The sequence below is a fragment of the Oryx dammah genome, unplaced genomic scaffold, assembly GCF_014754425.2.
Source record: "Oryx dammah isolate SB20612 unplaced genomic scaffold, SCBI_Odam_1.1 HiC_scaffold_26, whole genome shotgun sequence".
Classification (NCBI taxonomy): domain Eukaryota; kingdom Metazoa; phylum Chordata; class Mammalia; order Artiodactyla; family Bovidae; genus Oryx; species Oryx dammah.
In genome coordinates this window covers 59635351-59653090 of record NW_024070210.1, presented here as the reverse complement: position 1 = coordinate 59653090, position 17740 = coordinate 59635351, and positions in this window count along the sequence as shown.

Here is a 17740-nt window from a genome sequence, read left to right as displayed (position 1 = left end):
GAGAATATGTGACAGTATCCTGAAAAGCCTGCAATATTTACTTATGTGGCCCTTGATTGAGAATGTTTGTTGACCCCAGATCTAAAGCCCTGTTTTGTGTGTGGGGGGGGGGTTTGACTGCACTCTGAGGCTTGTGGAATCTTGGTTCCCCAACTAGGGACTGAACACATGCCCTCGGCAGTGAAAACATGGAGTCCTAATCACTGAACCACCAAGGAATCCACTAAAGCCCAATTTTAAAAGCATTACCAAAATATAGAGCAAATCCCTCAAAAGACCATTGTTAAATGAGTCTAATCAAAACTTTAGGAAACAGTGGCACATGTAATTTACCACAGTTGAACATGTAGTGATCTTTGAGACTTGTATTTGAGTAGTCTAACCTGGGCTTTTTTTTTTGCTGGATGAGTGTGTGAAATCCATAGTTTTACAGTATCAGTTTTCACATTCTTAAAAATTTCATGAATCATTTCATTAAAAAATATTTCTCTTATTTTTATGGTCGTTTCACTGGTCTTTGAATATCAAAGTTAAGCATGTGTTTTGTACCCTTCCTCAAAGTGCCTTTCCTCCAGGTAACCTGGATTAGTTTGGGATAGTTTGATAACATCATTGAACTGTGGCTTTTATTCAGTTGCTATTATTTTAATCAAGTCCTGAATCCAGTATTTTTAATTATGAAACTTTGTAAGAGGAAGTGTTTTATTTGGACTTGGAAAATAATATAATGCATGGCATTTGGTTTCTTATTGTACTATTCACGGACCACAACACTATTCCTCTAATCAATATAAATTAGGAAAAATAATTTATATGTGAATTACTTGCATAGAAAAATTGTTCTATACTATATACATAGTAGGATGTGGGAATTCCTAACTATCTTAGAACCTAAAATGATTTAGGAGTTATGGAAGTGAGTTTTATGGAGGATATTTACAAGTGAGCTTTAAAAAATAAAAATACTTCTTGTTCATAGAAGGGTCTATGTGAAACTGGCTAGTCATAAGCATGAAAGCTATTTCCCATTACATGTGAATAGACTGGCCTCAGAAAGGCATAGGATGTAAGGGCAAAAGCCAAATTTGTTAAAGGAGTTATAGAAGCAAGGATCAGGACTTTTGAAGTTTGTTCTAATACAGCAAAGTGTTTTCTCTCCTCCAGATCTTTTTATTTCTAAAAATTAGTTTAGAATGCCAGGCATTGTTCTAAGCATTTCATGCGTATCTTCTTAATCCTCACAACCCCTTGGCAGAAAGAGCTCCCGTTTTATAGTTGAGAAAACTGAGGATTAGATCAGTTCAGTTCAGTCGCTCAGTGGTGTCCGACTCTTTGTGACCCCATGGACTGCACCATGCCAGGCCTCCCTGTCTGTCACCAACTAGATAGCATATGTTAATAAGTAGCAGAGACACTCTTTGGACTCAGGTAGTCTATACTGTCCTGAGAATATAACTGAGGTGAACCACTGGTTAATAATGTACCTAAAATTTTGTTTGTGTTTACAGAAAGCTTATTCTGAGGAATATCCCGTGATTTTATTTGGTCATCAACAGATTTTCAGTCCCTATATAATTTGAGGCTTCTGTATAGTGGCAAACATAGTATTGTATTAAACTCCAACTGAGAAAAAATTTTTTTCTATAAAAATAACGTGACTACTTGCTGGATTGTGAATTTTACAGATCATTGTGAAAAATAGGTAAACATTTTTAAGAGCTGATTATTGTACGATTATTTATATATAGACTCCTGATTTAAGAAAGTTTTAGAAAATTCATATATTGTCTTTACTTGATAAATTTATAACTATGGACATTTCAGGTATTAATGCATGAATTTCTTGCTTTTTGTAACCTCACATTTTGTAAGTGAGGTTTATTGAACACTGTTTCCTCCTGACAGCAAGAGCCTAGAGTCCAGGGTCATCAAGGGCGCTTTATTCACATACTTAGGAATTTAAGCTGGAACTTAAGAGTAAACGTTGATAAAAAGTTGCAAAATGCCTTATTTAACAATCCTATTTTATTTCTCAGTAATTTCTATATGAGGTGGAAATTTAAGCTAGATAAGACACATATGAAATGTTCAAAGTAAGTAATGAAATACTTTGTCAAATACTAGATTTAGGAGAGAGATTATATTCTGTACCAGACCCACAAAGTCAGAGGAATAACAATATCAGTACTTACTTCAAGCTTATTGTGTGCTAAGCACTGTCGTAAGTGAATTGATTATCTCAGTTAAAATAGGTAAGCAAGGGTAGTAATCTATGTATAGTATTTGGGAGATAGAGAATAGACTTGTCTGCCTAGGAGTGCCAGATTTAGCAAATAAAAATACAGGACACCGAGTTAAATTTCAATTTCACACAAACATTAATTTTCAGTACAAATAATCCCAAACCATATGCTAAAACTATATACTAAAAATTGTTGTTTATCTGAAACTCCAATTTAACTGGCTGACCTATATTTATCTGCCACTTTACTCATATGTTAATGTGGAGGGAGAAGGAATTAGATTATGATCCTTAATCTTTTTGTAAAAGATAATGATAGCATCATTGATAGAAAGCCAGATACACAACAGCTTTGAATAGAAACAGTTTGATAATCAGGTAAAGTGTCTCATTTATAATTTGAATGAAAAGAGGTTGAATCTGTTAGGCATACTCTTGTAACTTTTCTCTTAGAGCAGTGCTGTCCAGCATAATATATTGCAAGCCATGTATATGATTTAAAATATTTTAGTTGTCACATTTTAAAAAGTAAAAATAAACAGTGAAATCAATCTTAGCAATATGTTTAACTCAAATATATCAAATATATATATTATTTCAATGTCACTAGTATAAAATAATTGTTACTAAGATAATTTCACCTTTGTTCACACAAAATCCTCAAAATCCAAGAGTATGCAATACTGTATACTTAAAGCACATCTCATTGAGGACATGTACTCAATGACCTCATGTGGTTAGTGGCTGCTGTACTGGACAGTTCATTTTTAGAGTGTAGTTATTTCTTCCTGATCCCATGCTTATAATTTCAGTAACTTCATTAGAGGGTACCAGTTAAGGATCATTGAGATATGATAAGGTCTCTCAGCCAGGGATTGACAACCAATGTCCAGAAGTCAAATCTGGCCCACTGCCTGCTTTTGTTAAATAAAGTTTTATTGGAACATAATCATGGTCATTTGTGTACAGTCTATGGCTGCTTTTGCACAGTGACAGCAGAGTTGAATAGTTAGGGCAGAGACCATATGGCACACAAGGCCTTTACTATCTGGCCCTTAATTGAAGTTGGCAAATATCTTTCTAGGTCCCAAACTAAAGTTCCAAGGATAAAACCCATACTTTATACATTTAAATGAGTTTTCAGAAAGAAATAATATTGAAAGAGCTAAAAGATAATGTATATATCAATGCATTTATTAACCAAGCATTCATCTACTAGGTTCCAGGCACTGCACTAGGCTCCGTAGCTGGAATAAATAAATGTCTTTAATCTTCAAGAAGGTCACAGTTCAGTTGAAAATAAATATACACAGTTAATTACAAAGATGTGTTATGGTAGATGACTCATTGACTGCACACCAGTGAGGCACCTTCCTCTGACTAGGGAATGGAAGGCTTCAGAAGAGGACTATCTGAGGTGAGTTTTAAAGGACAAATAGCAATTACTCAGATAAGCGAAAGCTGGTTGACATTTTAGGCAGAACCCTTATGTGCAAAACCTAAAAAAGTGTTACCACCATTCTCTGGAATTTTTGGTTTGTTAGGCCTTGAGCATAGCGTGGACTGGTGTGAGATGAAGATTAAAAATGATGAGGGGCTAGATCATGAAGTGCCTTTGGTTTTTTGAGGAACTTTCAATTCTATAATTTGGGTACTAGGAAAAAGCTGTGAGATTTTTAAGCACAAAACTGCCTAAAATTTACACTGTATTATACACGAAATACTGTATAAAAGATGAATAAAGCTCCTAGGCCGGAAATCTACTGTATAGACTAGATGAGATAGAATTTCCTAGTTGAAGCAGTGGCTATGATGGTGTAGAGGAGAGGATCCATTTGAGAAATCCTTGAATGGCATTTTGTAAAGTATGTTCTCTGGTACACTGATCACAGAAGATAATCCTTGAAAAAAAAAAGGCTTCCAAGTTATTTGGGAAACACTTCAGATTGTATCTGCATTTGGGATTCACAAGACTCTTTAGCAGTATGCTGAAGAGTCTTAGAAGTCCTGCCTTAACCCAGCATTTCCCAAACTCATTTGATCCCACACCCCAATATTAAAAACACACACACACACACACAACAAACAGACAAGGGTCCCAAGGACTGTAGTTTGGGAAACCCTATTTTAGAGACAGAATAAATGAGTTTGGGTCAACCAAATGAGAGGAAGAAGAGGGAAATTTTGCATAAGTGACTGCTAATTAAAGTTTTATATTTGTAAAAGTATACCTGGAAAAGAACAAGTTTAAGGGGAGGAAGGAGATGACATACCCAGATTTGACAGCAAGTTTTAGGTGCCTATGTATGGACATTTACATGGAGATGTCCAGTCTACATCCAGCTGGGTTATGAGACATCTAGATTACAGATAGAAGTTTAGGAATTAGCTTGTAGGTGATTTTTCAAACCAAAGATGCTAGTGAGATTTCGTTGGAGTAAGAAGAATAAAGGGCAGAGAATAGAACACCTCCCTGAGGACCACCAATGTTTAAGGGATGGTTAGAAGAAGAGGGTGTTAACAGAGAAGACTTAGAAGACATGGGTCAGAATATCAATGACATCATATCCTACAGGGAGATCAAGAATGTTCAAGTTCAGAACGACTTCTTTAGCACTGACATTAAAAGTCATTGAGATCTTCCTTAGATAAATTTGAATGAAGTGGTCAGAAACTAGTTTGGACGGAGGAGTCTGGTGGGCTGCAGTCCATGGGGTTGCTGAGTCGGACACGACTGAGCGACTTCACTTTCACTTTCATGCATTGGAGAAGGAAATGGCAACCCACTCCAGTGTTCTTGCCGAGACTCCCGGGGAAGGGGGAGCCTGGTGGGCTGCCGTCTATGGGGTCGCACAGAGTCGGACACGACTGAACCGACTTAGCAGCCGCAGCAGCAGCAGCAGGTCTTGATTATTAACGGTGGAGTGGGGAATGAAGAACATGTGCTCCCTACCACCTGTTTCCTAGAGGGAAAGGAAAATTTAAAAAAGAAATCATTTGAAAAACATTCACCTTAATTCCTGTGAAAGTGAAAGTCAATCAGTCATGTCTGACTCTTAGTGACCCCATGGACTATACAGTCCATGGAATTCTCCAGGCCAGAATACTGGAGTGGATAGCCTATCCCTTCTCCAGGGAATCTTCCTGACCCAGGAATTGAACCAGGGTCTCCTGCATTGAAGGCAGATTTTTTACCAACTGAGCTATCAGGGAAAACCTGAACTCCTGTAAGATACTTTTTTTTTTTTTTTTAGCTTAGTTGGAGCTCTCTTCTTGGAAATGCAGTGACCACGCCCAAGTGGTTCTAGTCCCACTGTAATTACAAATATGATGGTGGTATCCCAATCTCAGAAATGTGAAAAGTAAGCCCTGGTGGTTCTGACTTGTCCAGGAAATCATAGCAATTAGTGATGTAGCTGAGACTAGGTGCAAAATTTATTTGTATTTGGCAATTATATGGCCATGGATTGAAATTTAAAAGAGTTTCTAATTTGTAGACATAATGATTGACCTAATCCTAATTTAACTAAAATATAGTTACCAACTTATTAGGAAGCTTAAGATTTGTGGGATTCCCTGGTGACTCAGTGATAAAGAATCTGCCTGTCAATGCAGGAAACACAGGTTCGATCCCTAGTCTGGGAAGATCCCACATGCTATGGAGCAACTAAGCCGGTGCGCCACAACTCCTGAAGCTCATGTGCCCTAGAGCCTGTGCACCAACACAAGAGAAGCCACTGCAATGAGAAGCCCCTGCTCCCTGCAACTAGAGAAAACCCTGAACAGCAATGAAGACCCAGCACAGCCAAAATAAATAAATAAAACTATTAAAAAAAAAAATTTGCAAATTGACAATACTGCCTGTCAGAATCAGTTCTGAATTTCATGGTATATCTTCTGCAATGATTTAAGAGTTAGAGGTAAAAATCCTACGGGATGAAAAAGTGGAGTATAGTACTAAATAATTTTATTGAATTACACATTATTGAGTGGTTATTGTGTGCCTGCCAGTGTGCAACAGACTTTAAATGTTATCCTCACAACAGACTAGCTACATAAGTGGTGTTATCTTTCATTTTACAGGTAAGAAACTTACTGTACAAAATTCAAGTAATTTGCCCATTATACCAGAGCTATTAAATGGGAAAGCCTACATTCACACTCAAGTCTTATTGACTTCAAAGCAATAGGCTTTAGGAGGGGAAGGTTCTAACAAACTGCAATAATTTTCTTTTTTTTTTTTTTCCAACATGGAGTCCAGTAAGACATGGTGGCAGTCATCCAGGAGATCTGTCCATCATTAATGCAACTTATCAGGGACTTCTGGATGCTCCTGGAGGCAAAAGAACTTTTGGAAGGGCAGGGATTGTTGGAAGTGTATGAGCAGGGTACCTCCCTCCAAAGAGTGAAAAAGTTGGCAATTTTAAATAACTCCCAAACATTCTTCTTTATATATCCACTATCACCTGCAGGCCTGGTTGACAAGAAAAGCTTTGGGGTAAACAAGGGGGCGGTGTGGGGCAGGAGGGGTGCCATAGATGGTGAGGAGGAAGAGGCCTTCTTCTCTCCTACCTTATGTTAAATAAGGTGACCCCAACTTGTTTTCCCTGATAGCTCAGTTGGAATCTGCCTGCAATGAAGGAGACCCTCATTCAATTCCCGGGTCAGGAAGATCCCCTGGAAAAGGGATAGGTTACCCACTTCAGTATTCTTGGGCTTCCCTTGTGGCTCAGCTAATAAAGAATCCGCCTGCAATGTGGGAGACCTGGGTTTGATTCCTGGGTCAGAAAGATCCCCTGGAGAAGGGATAGGCTGTCCACTCCAGTATCCTGGTCTGGAAAATCCTGGGTCCCAAAGAGTTGGACATAACTGAGGGACAGTGACTTTCACTTTTTCTTTCAACTTGGTTTGAACTATATACCTCTATATGCCTCTGATTAGGGGATGGTTCGTTGTTTTTCAGGAGCGGCATCAGTACGCATGGTTTCTGAACTCTGTGTGGCTGGCTAGTCTTGCCTTACTTGGGGAGGAGGAGCCAGATGTATTGGTTTCTGTTGTGAACTTGGCCAGGAGTTCTGGACACGTGTAGACGTGCCTTTGGTGTATTTGTGTTAATTCTCTTCATCTGTCTTTGTGGGTCTCTACTTTGTATTAGCTAAGCTCATGAACATGTTATTCATCAGGAACACAACATTTGAGGTATATAAATATTTAAAGAATACGTGGAGAAGTGAGATGAAGCCCAGGCTTATTTTCAAAGGTTTGTGCAGGGTAGGGTAGCAGAAAGATGCACATTTTAATGAAATCATCTTTGTGCCAGTGACATATTTAAGAGGTGGAAAAAACACCTCTGCCTTTTTTCAATAACTTTTGGAAAAATCCACATAGCGTGTTTGAGCCACTGTTAATTATATAATAGGACTTTAATATCAAAAGTATATAAAAGCTTGTAGAGAGACTTCGTTTACTTAAAAGATTATGATGTGCTAGCACAGGAAAGCTAGCTGTTTAGTGGTAGAGGTTTATTTCCCCCAGTACTGAATTAAAAGTGGAAGGGGGAGGGGAGGGCAAGGCACTGTTAAAGCCAGGAGGTTGAATCATCTAAGGAAATGAGTCAGTGGCTATGAACCATAACTTTCCTTTTTCTGAGGCTTTGACTTTGAGAGCTTAATGTTGAATTATTAAAAAAAATCTTCTTTCATGCTATAAGTAAATTTAAAAAACAACTCTTTTAATATTAGTATTTGGGATTCATTCATTTTTCCAACACATTCACTCGTATCAAAAATAGTAGTTAATACTTCAAACTAAAAAAAATACATAGTGATCTGGTAGTAAAGTGTTAAGTCAGTCAGTATCTTTGTATTTATATTTAGCTCAAGGTAACCAATAGTGATGCTTAAACTACTTTTAAAGCAAGATTTTTGAGGTTAATACCTAAGGACTCATTTGTAGACTTAACAGGACAAACCTGGGACACTGGTAGCTATTGACACATTGTATTTTCATTTGATACACTCGAGTTTTTTCCTAGATCATGAATTGTTTCTTAGGAACCTTAAGTCTATATCTGAAATGAACACATTGTATTATGGCTTATTTTTGAAATTAAAAAAATCTGAACTGTAATTATCAAGTTTGAGGATAAAGATAGGTAAGTATTGCAAAGTAAACAGTAGTACTGGTATATGAAAAATTCTTAGCCTTTTGTGGTTGATTGCCTATCTATGATTTGAATTCTTTTTATAAGATTGAGATATATATATATATATATATATATAATCTTAAACATGTATTTATTTGTTTAGTTGAGCTGGGTCTTAGTTGCCACACTTGGGATCTTTAGTTGTGGCCTCTGGGATCTAGTTCCCTGACCAGGAAATGAACCTAGGCCCCCGGCATTGGGAGCACAGAGTCTTAGCCACAGGACTACCAAGGAAGTCCCTGATTTATATTTTTTATTCTCTCCAATTCATAGATAATACTTGATTTAAGATAGTGAATGCATTTCACACAAGAACCTAGTATTTAGAAACTTATTTGAGGAATCTTATTTTCTTTTTGTCATTGAGACAAACTTAAGTTATACAACAAAATATCACATATTGATTCTTTTTTTTTTCTTTCTTTACTTAGTGTAATAATGTAATAGAGACATCTTGGAGAAAATATTTTAAATAAATGCTAACAGGTACTCTTATTATTTGTTGGAAATCTCACTGGAGTATAGGTTTTATTAATTTAAAAAAAATTTTTTTTGGAGCATAGATTTTAGACTAGTATGGAAAATTTTCCAAATTATATCCTGGGTAACTAATCTTCCTTCTAGTATTGTTGACAGGGTTTTTGTTTCCATGTGCTTAGACATGTTAATATTTATTTTTCTACACTTATGGCGATTTCTAGGCTGTAGGGTTTTTTTGTTGTTGTTGTGTTTTTTTCCTTAGTGCACATCCCTTCCTAATAAACCCTGAAGTATGTCGCCTATTGGTGCACATCAGAGTCCATGTTGCTTTCCTGAGCATCAAAATAGTGACTGAGGAAACTGTGACTTCTGCATAAGTGTTAGAAATACTAGAGTAAAGAATTAGACTCTGGAAATATCCTGTGCATGATGTTGGGGTATCATTCATAGCATGGAGGGAGGGCTGAAGATGGAAGAGGTGCCCCCTCCTCAAAAAGGTTGTCTAAGACAACTCCTACTTTCCACCGGCATTTTAGGACCCTGCCTGACAGGGTCAATTTGGGGAAACAGCATAACGTTTTGAGTCAGACCTAGGTTTGAACCCAAGCCCTGCTACTCAATAGTTAAGTGACATTGTAAAATTTCTCTCTTTGCTTCCTCTTCTAAACATGGGACTGGTAATGTTCACCCAGCAGGGTTTTATCATTAAAAGTGGTAATTTAGGAGAAATCTCTTGCATAACATCTGGCATGGGAGGCACTCAGTAGATGTTAGTTCTATTTTCTTTCTTCCCTCTAACTTAATAAAAAAAATGAAAGCAGAAATAAAATTCAAGACTTATGCTAGCCTTGAAGTACTTAATGATGAAATTACGTTTCTTGGATTTGTCTTAAAATAATCTGGGAATAAGGAGTGGGTTTACAATATTTTGGCAATCTGATGTAAAGAGCTGACTCATTTGAAAAGACCTTGATGCTGGGAAAGATTGAGGGCAGGAGGAGAAGGCGACAACAGAGGATGAGATGGTTGGATGGTATCACTGACTCAACAGACATGGGTTTGGGTGGACTCCGGGAGTTGTGATGGGCAGGGAGGCCTGGCATGCTGCAGTTTGTGGGGTTGCAAAGAGTCGGACACGACTGAGCGACTGAACTGAACTTACAGGTGAAACTATATGGACTATGAGTTGCTAACTGTTGAAGTTGAGTGAATGTGTACATGGGTATTCAACTGAATGTTTGAAATTATCCATAGTAAGTTTGAAAAATTATATTGTACATAAAAAACATTCAGTGAACAAAGACTTTCTCAAGATACTGCAGAGCCATTTGTTGTATTAATACCTTTTTAAAGATAATGACTGAGAATAGGCATTGTAGATTTATGAATGGTGGTAGTTTTTTCCCTTCAAATACACAAAATGTGTAGTCACCAATTCTATGCCTAAGAGAAAAGAATGTCAAGAGAGAAGTCTGAAAAAATCCTGGAGAGGTTTACATGCTTTTGTCTAATTATCTGCGTCACTCCTCAGGGTGGAGGTTCTGTGGCATGGCTCTCAGCCAACATAATTTTCAGCTGGAAAAAGACAGCAGTTGGTGCAGGAAACATAGTAACCAAAATGACTGCTATGACATTGGAACCAGCTTTATATGCAGATATTTTTTTCATTATCGCAGGATCACAATGGATATATACCAGTGTTTCCTCTTCTGTACCATATTACATTTTCTAAGAATGAATGTATACTGAGTTACAAATATAAACAGAAAAAATTCCAGAGAGTGAACAAGTGTAGAGCACTTCCTCATAGGGATGTGGTTGTTCTATACACCACTGAGATATAGAGGGAAGAAAAGTCTGACTTTTTTTGTGTTGAATGATTGATTAAAGGCACATTCATTACTGCAGAAAGCTAAAGAACTACTTTTTTAAAAAATCTCTGCAAATCTTCTGGGGTGAATTCTAGAGGTTAATGTGTTTGAGAAATAAAAAATTGCTGTTAATATATTTAAACAATTGACATTTGAAATACAGGAATATGATTAGATTAATGTGCTTAGTATTTCATCAAATTTGATATTCTTGATCACTGATTAAATTGAAGACTTACTTTTAAAGAACAAAATCAGAAGTGAGGTGCCAATTTAGAGAGAACAAAGAATTTCACTTTTTTGTTCTGCATTTATAAAATAAGTGTTTATTAAAGTTTTCCCTGAGGATGCTGGTATCCTCACCATAGCCTACTATAGTAAACTGATATTTAAATAATTTTTCATTAAAGTCTCAGTTCAGAAATTATGACCATTGAACAATGACAACCTCTCCGTAGTCTATTACTATGAAAGAGACTTCCCTGGTGGCTCTGATGGTAAAGAATCAGCCTGCAATGTGGGAGATCTGGGTTTGATCCCTGGGTCTGGAAGATCCCCTGGAGGAGGGCATGGCTACCCACTCCAGTATTCTTGCCTGGAGAATTCCATGCACAGAGGACCCTGGTGGACTACAGTCCATGGGATTACAAAGAGTCAGATACAGCTGAGCAACTAACACACACACTCACACACACACACACACACTACAAAATAGTATAAACAAAGTGCTATGGGCACACAAAGGCTTGGGAGTTGTCAGCAAAGAAGGCCAGCAAAGGAAGAAGCCTGGAAGAGAACTAACATTTACTGGAAATTTACTGTTGTGGGTACCAAGTTTTTAAATGTACTTAATCCACCTTGCAAGAACTGCTTGAAGTTACGGGAAATAAACAGCAGTTGTTCCAGAGTTAGACTGCCTAGATTCCCACCCTGGCACATAATAGCACATACTACTATGAGACCTTGGGCAAAATTGCAGAGAACAGAATCATACTAAAAAAAATTTTTATTTTTTATCTGAATTTCCTGGGGTATCCTTTATTTTATCTGACAACCCTACACAGGAGATTAAATTAGTAAAATCTTAGAAATTACATAGAACAGTACAGGTACATGTAAGTGCTAAGTAAAGGTTAGTCTTTACTTTTGGAATTATCCCATTTTATAAATGATGGGAAACTCAGGTTAAATAATTTGCGCTTTGCTCTAGAGATAAAAAAGTAGTTTATCTGGCATGTCAAATGCTGTAGCCACTGTGGTGTGAGTTTGGCAGTTCCTCAAAATGGTAAACATAGAGTTACCATATGACCTGGCCCCTAAATCCAAGCCCCACTCTATGTGAGCAGATTAAACAGGGCTGTAAATACCATGAGGTGGGGAACACAGAGGGCCTCCTTCGAGGATGCCTACCAGAGCATGGAAAGATCCTTTGTCCACATCAGGACACAAGGATACTTCAGTGCTCTTCTGTGAGGGGTCACCTATCTCTTTTTAGTGGGAAAGCAAAATGTAAATATATATATATAATTCAGTAATTTAGAACTCTCTTTTTAGTTGCAGTAAAGGAGAACTAAATACTTACAGAATAACTTAAACATATTGCAATTGAAGAACTGACATTCTCCCTTTAACTAATATAAGCATTTTAATTATTGCTTCTCCTAGCCTCTCTGAACTTCAGCGAGAAAAGTTTCTGCACAAAGCTGTAACTGGTGGAAGATATGAGTGTCTACATATCTTAGCTGACAGTTTATTAGATATGTGTTGGAACTGTCAAGTGAATTTTTGCACATAAAAACACTCATATGAATTTATTAATATTAGCTATTAAGGGTATCTTATTGTTTGAAAATAAATAATGGAAGTATGCCATGTATATCAATTTGGAATTTTTTTCTGCAGCAAAAAACAAAGACAGTCAATTGTAGCCTAAACAAGTGAGTGCTTATTTTCTCACCTAATTTAAGGCCAGAGGTAGGCACCTGTGGCCTGGTGTGACATAAGGAATGGAATCAAGGACCTTGTAATTTGTATTTTCCCAGGCTGTAAGACTAAACAGGCTGCCTCGTTTGTTTATGAGCCCATGATGGTTGCTGCAGTTCCGGGTACCTGTGCTCATTTTCAAGGCAAGGAGGAGAAGGGTACAGCACCATTGGCTAGAACTGTGTCACCTGGTTTCTCCTAGTTGCAAGGAAGGCTCAGAAAACAAGCACTGAATTTTCCCAGCCTCTCTAGTGGAAGCGGACAAGGATGAAGCAGGTTTTGAGTTAGCTTTATTGAAGGGAAATGATCAAAAAGATGAGAAATACTGCTTGAAATGTTCAATGGGATTTGGTTAAGCTGAGAGGAGGAAATAGGGGTACAGCACAAACCAAGGATGCAGTGAACACTGGGGTACTTGAGGAGCCTAGTCCTGTAAGAATAGTGCTGAGAAGTGAGAGAGTGAACGTGGGGCTCGGCTTGGCTGCAGTGATTTAACAGGACACCGATAAAGGATTTTGAGCAGGGAAATGATATGTGAGGAAAGGGTAAGAAATGTCTGGCAATATAAATTGTAAAGTAGTGAGGGGCATGATAAGGATGCCTGGAAACTGCTGCGGTAATCCAGCTGTGAAACGCTAATTACTAAGGTGGAAATATACATAATTCCAATATTCAACCATTTTAGATTCACTCATGTTTGTGGCGATGGTAGGATGTCCAAATGGAAAAGTCTGGTAATGAACAAAGACAGAGGACATAGATTTTCTAACAGTAGAGTATCAGAGAAAAATGCGACTATCTAGACAATTAGATACTTTTCATCCTATATTTCCTGGATGTCTTTTCAGTACTGAAGCTGTCACTTGCCAGTGGCTTTGACTCCCCATATTATTTCTAAGTTCTGCATTCTTGTATTCAACTGTTCCCAGGATATCTGCCCCAGATATCCCAGTGGACTCAATTCACCATGTCAAAATATGTATTTTCATTTTATCCTTTGCCTTATCTCTATCATACTTGCCTCATATTTTTTGTCTCATTTAGTGATATCACATCAAACTAGCTAACTATGTTAAAAACTTGCCTTTTATTGATCCCTCTCTTTACCCACCTACATTCTGTTGCTTACAGATCTGATCAGTGCTCTTGAATCTGTCCTTCCTCTTCATCTCCCACTGCCCCTCTCTTAGTTTAGGCTCCCATTATTTCTCACCTGGATTATTGAAATACTTTGTACTTGCTTGAGTCTTAGCAAAGGAGCATCCAGATTGCTACCAAAAGGATCATTTTAAAATACAAAGATGATCTTGTCTCCTTCTTGCTTAATGCTTTTAATGGCTTTCAATACATAAAGAATAAAGTTGAAACTTATCACCAGTGCTTAGAAGAACTCTCCACAGCACTCACTTTATCTCCGGCCTCACTTCCTTCTACCCCCTTGAACTCCTCTAAGTTCTTCCACATCAAACTTGTCCTTAACATGTTATGCAGTGTCTTTGCACTGTCTCCTTAGCTTGAAATTTTCACATCCATCTTTGAACATTTTGGTCATCATTTAGCAATATCTCCTTCTGTGAAAACTTCTCAGATGTCAGTCACATTTTTCTTTTTTTTTTTTTCCTTCTATAATTCGCACGAACCTTTAGTAGGGCACTTACCACATTATGGGTTTCCCTGATAGCTCAGTTGGTAAAGAATCCGCCTACAATGCAGGAGACCCCGGTTTGATTCCTGGGTTGGGAAGATCCCTTGGAGAGGGGTTAGGCTACCCACTCCAGTATTCTTGGGCTTCCCTTGTGGCTTAGCTGGTAAAGAATCTGCCTGCAATCCAGGAGACCTGGGTTTGATCCCTGGGTTGGGAAGATCCCCTGGAGAAGGAAATGGCTACCCACTCCAGTATTCTGGCCTGGAGAATTCCAAGGGGGTCATAAAGAGTCAGACATGCTTGAGTGACTTTCACTCAGTACTACTTACCACATTATACTGTTGTTACTCAAGTGTTTTTCTCTGGCTCATGGACAATGTGTTCTTGCCATGTTCTGATGTATAGCATAGTGCCTAGTCCATAGTTGGTGCTCAGTAAGTTTTCATGCATTACCATGGATGTGAATGAGCTGTCCCCAGGAGAAAGGTTAGGTTGGGGATCCAAGGACAAATCCAAAGGGAAGGCTCATAATTAGAGGATGGGGGGAGGGGGAAAAGAATGGATGGAGGATCAATCAGTGAGATGAAGCAAGAACAATACATTCATCATGTTGTAGAGCACTGCACTGCGTGTGAGGAAGTATGCTTGTGTGTTAAGCTAACAATATTTGTTTTGGCTTTGCTCTGTCTCCAGATTACATCTAGTCTCAACATCAAAGGGAGAACTTTTCTCTATTGCTTTGATTTGTAGTTTCAAAACAACTCTTGTAAGTACTGTCCTATTTTCTTAAAGATACTCAACCTATAGGTTGTAGTTTTAATTCATTCGGGAGACATACAGAGGGGAAAAGTCTGAATCTAAAAGTCGCAGAGATAAGTTCCTTCCTAGGCCCTCACTAAGTTGATACAGTCCCTCTGTTATGCTTTGAGATCATACGTACTTTCTGGGGATGTTACTGCCCATGCTCACTATTGATCTCCTGATTAATCTCAGTGCCCAGAAAGTGAAAGCAAGTACCAAACAAAATGTTCAATCTCTTAAGCACATCAACTGCAAAACTGATATTATTATATAAAAATTTATAGGAAAAACTAACAACAACTGTGCTAAATATTAATTCCAAACTGTTTATAACCTAGTGCTCATACTCCACTGTATGTCACAAAAAAATCCTTGCTTTTTGTATATGTGATGTTGTGGTCTATTGATTAACTTAAATACACATACTACATGGGACTCCTTTGGTGGTCTAGTAGTTAAGACTTTGTCTTCCAATAAGGGGAGTGTGGGTTTGATCCTTGGTCATGGAGCAAAGATCTCACATGCTTTGTGGCCAAAAATCTCTCCCTACCCCGCCCCCCCAAAAAAAAGAGAGAGAAGAAGGAGCAACATTGTAACAAACTCAATAAAGAATTTTAAAACGGTTCACATTAAAAAATCTTTTAAAATAGGCATACTACAGCAATACCTGCGCTGAATGTTTACTTTAGTCTTCTCAATCCACCTGTTATTAGGTGATTGCTATGTCCATATATTTTGTTCTGTTTCATTTTTTACTTCCTATTGGCCTTGGCTCCTGGGATTTGCCATATTCCTGTTCCTCTATTCCTCTTGGTTTTGTGCCATATGTGTTCGATTATTTCCTAATCCAATTTTCCAAGTCATAGCCTCATCAAACTGCTTCTTCTTTGACTGGCCTATCTTACTGCCAACATCTGCTCTTGATTAACTACCAAGCTACCCACAGTAGATCTTGGCTTATTTAATGAACCCAAAGTCACCCTCTTGAATTTTTTTCATTCTTTTGCATTTTCCTCTTTGAATTTTACCTTCTCTAGGCTCTCATTCAGGCTTTAAAATTATAAAAATGAGCCATGGATGAAAAATTTGAAAAATATAAAAACAGTGGGAGATGGAGAGGAAAGTAACCTCTAGTTTCACCACCCAAAGAAGACTATCAAAAGAGATATCTCTATTCTTTTTAAACTTTTTCTTAGTATGAAAATATATTTCTCTACGTTATCAGTATAAACTCTTAAACATTATTTGTAAGGGTACTATATGTTCCACTTTTAAAATGACACTATCATTTTTTTTTTTCTGTTAGAACATCGGCTTAAAAGAAACCCACCGACATAATACCAAGTTGCTTTCTAAGAGGATTAAGCCAATTTCTGTCACCAACAATAATATGTTAATGCCAATAACCTTGCATTTTCCTCAATATTGACTATTACTACACTAACTTAATAGGTAAAATTTTCTCTTTAAAGGTTATCAGAGCCCTGAAAACAGTACCAACGAACCTTAAATTTTTTTTTTAATTTTATGTTGGAGGGTTAAAAATGTTCTGTTAGTTTCAGATGTACAGCAAAGTGATTTAGTTATACATGTACATGTATTTATTCTTTTTCAAATTCTTTGAACCATTGAACTCAAAGCTCAGAGTCAGAAATTAGGAATTAAAAGGAGCTACAGAAATCATCTAGTCCAGTTTCCTCATCATTCAAATGAAGAAAAGGATCTCTGGTAGATTTGCCCAATGTCATAGGTTAATAATGACAGAGCTGGGGCTAGAGTTTCGGTTTCTTGAAATGTGGTTCATTTTTCCCATTTTATTCTTCATACTGGTACTGAAATTAAACCTCATTTTGGGTTTGATATTGCTTTGAATACAGTTTTTAGGATGGATTCGCATACACGAAATTTCCAGGAGTAGTTTATCACTTAGAACTGTTTCAGTTCAGTTCAGTCGCGTCCAACTCTTTGCAACCCCATGGACTGCAGCACTCCAGGCTTCCCTGTCCATCACCAACTCCAGGAGCCTACACAAACTCATGTCCTTTGTGTCGGTTATGTCATCCAACCATCTCATCCTCTGTCGTCCCCTTCTCCTCTCGCCTTCAATCTTTCCCAGCATTAGGGTCTTTTCCAATGAGTTGGTTCTTCACATCAGGTGGCCAAAGTAACGGAGTTTCAGCTTCAGCATCAGTCCTTCCAATGATAAAAAGTTACCCGAATAACAATTGTATCTCCTGCATTGCAGGCAGATTCTTTACCATCTGAGGTGAAACTCCTCTTATATAACAAGAATTCTGATGTATCTGTTACTTAATTCTGCAAAACAAATAACCCCTAAAGTTTCATGGATTAAGCAATAACAATAGTTTATTCTTGCTCATGATTTCTATAGTTCAAGAATTCAAGAGTCACTTGGCTGGGTAAATCTGTTTTAAGGTCTTTGATCAGATTGCTGCTAACTCTCACGGCTGTGGTCCTCTGAAGGCTTGACTGGGGCTGGAGGATATAGTTCC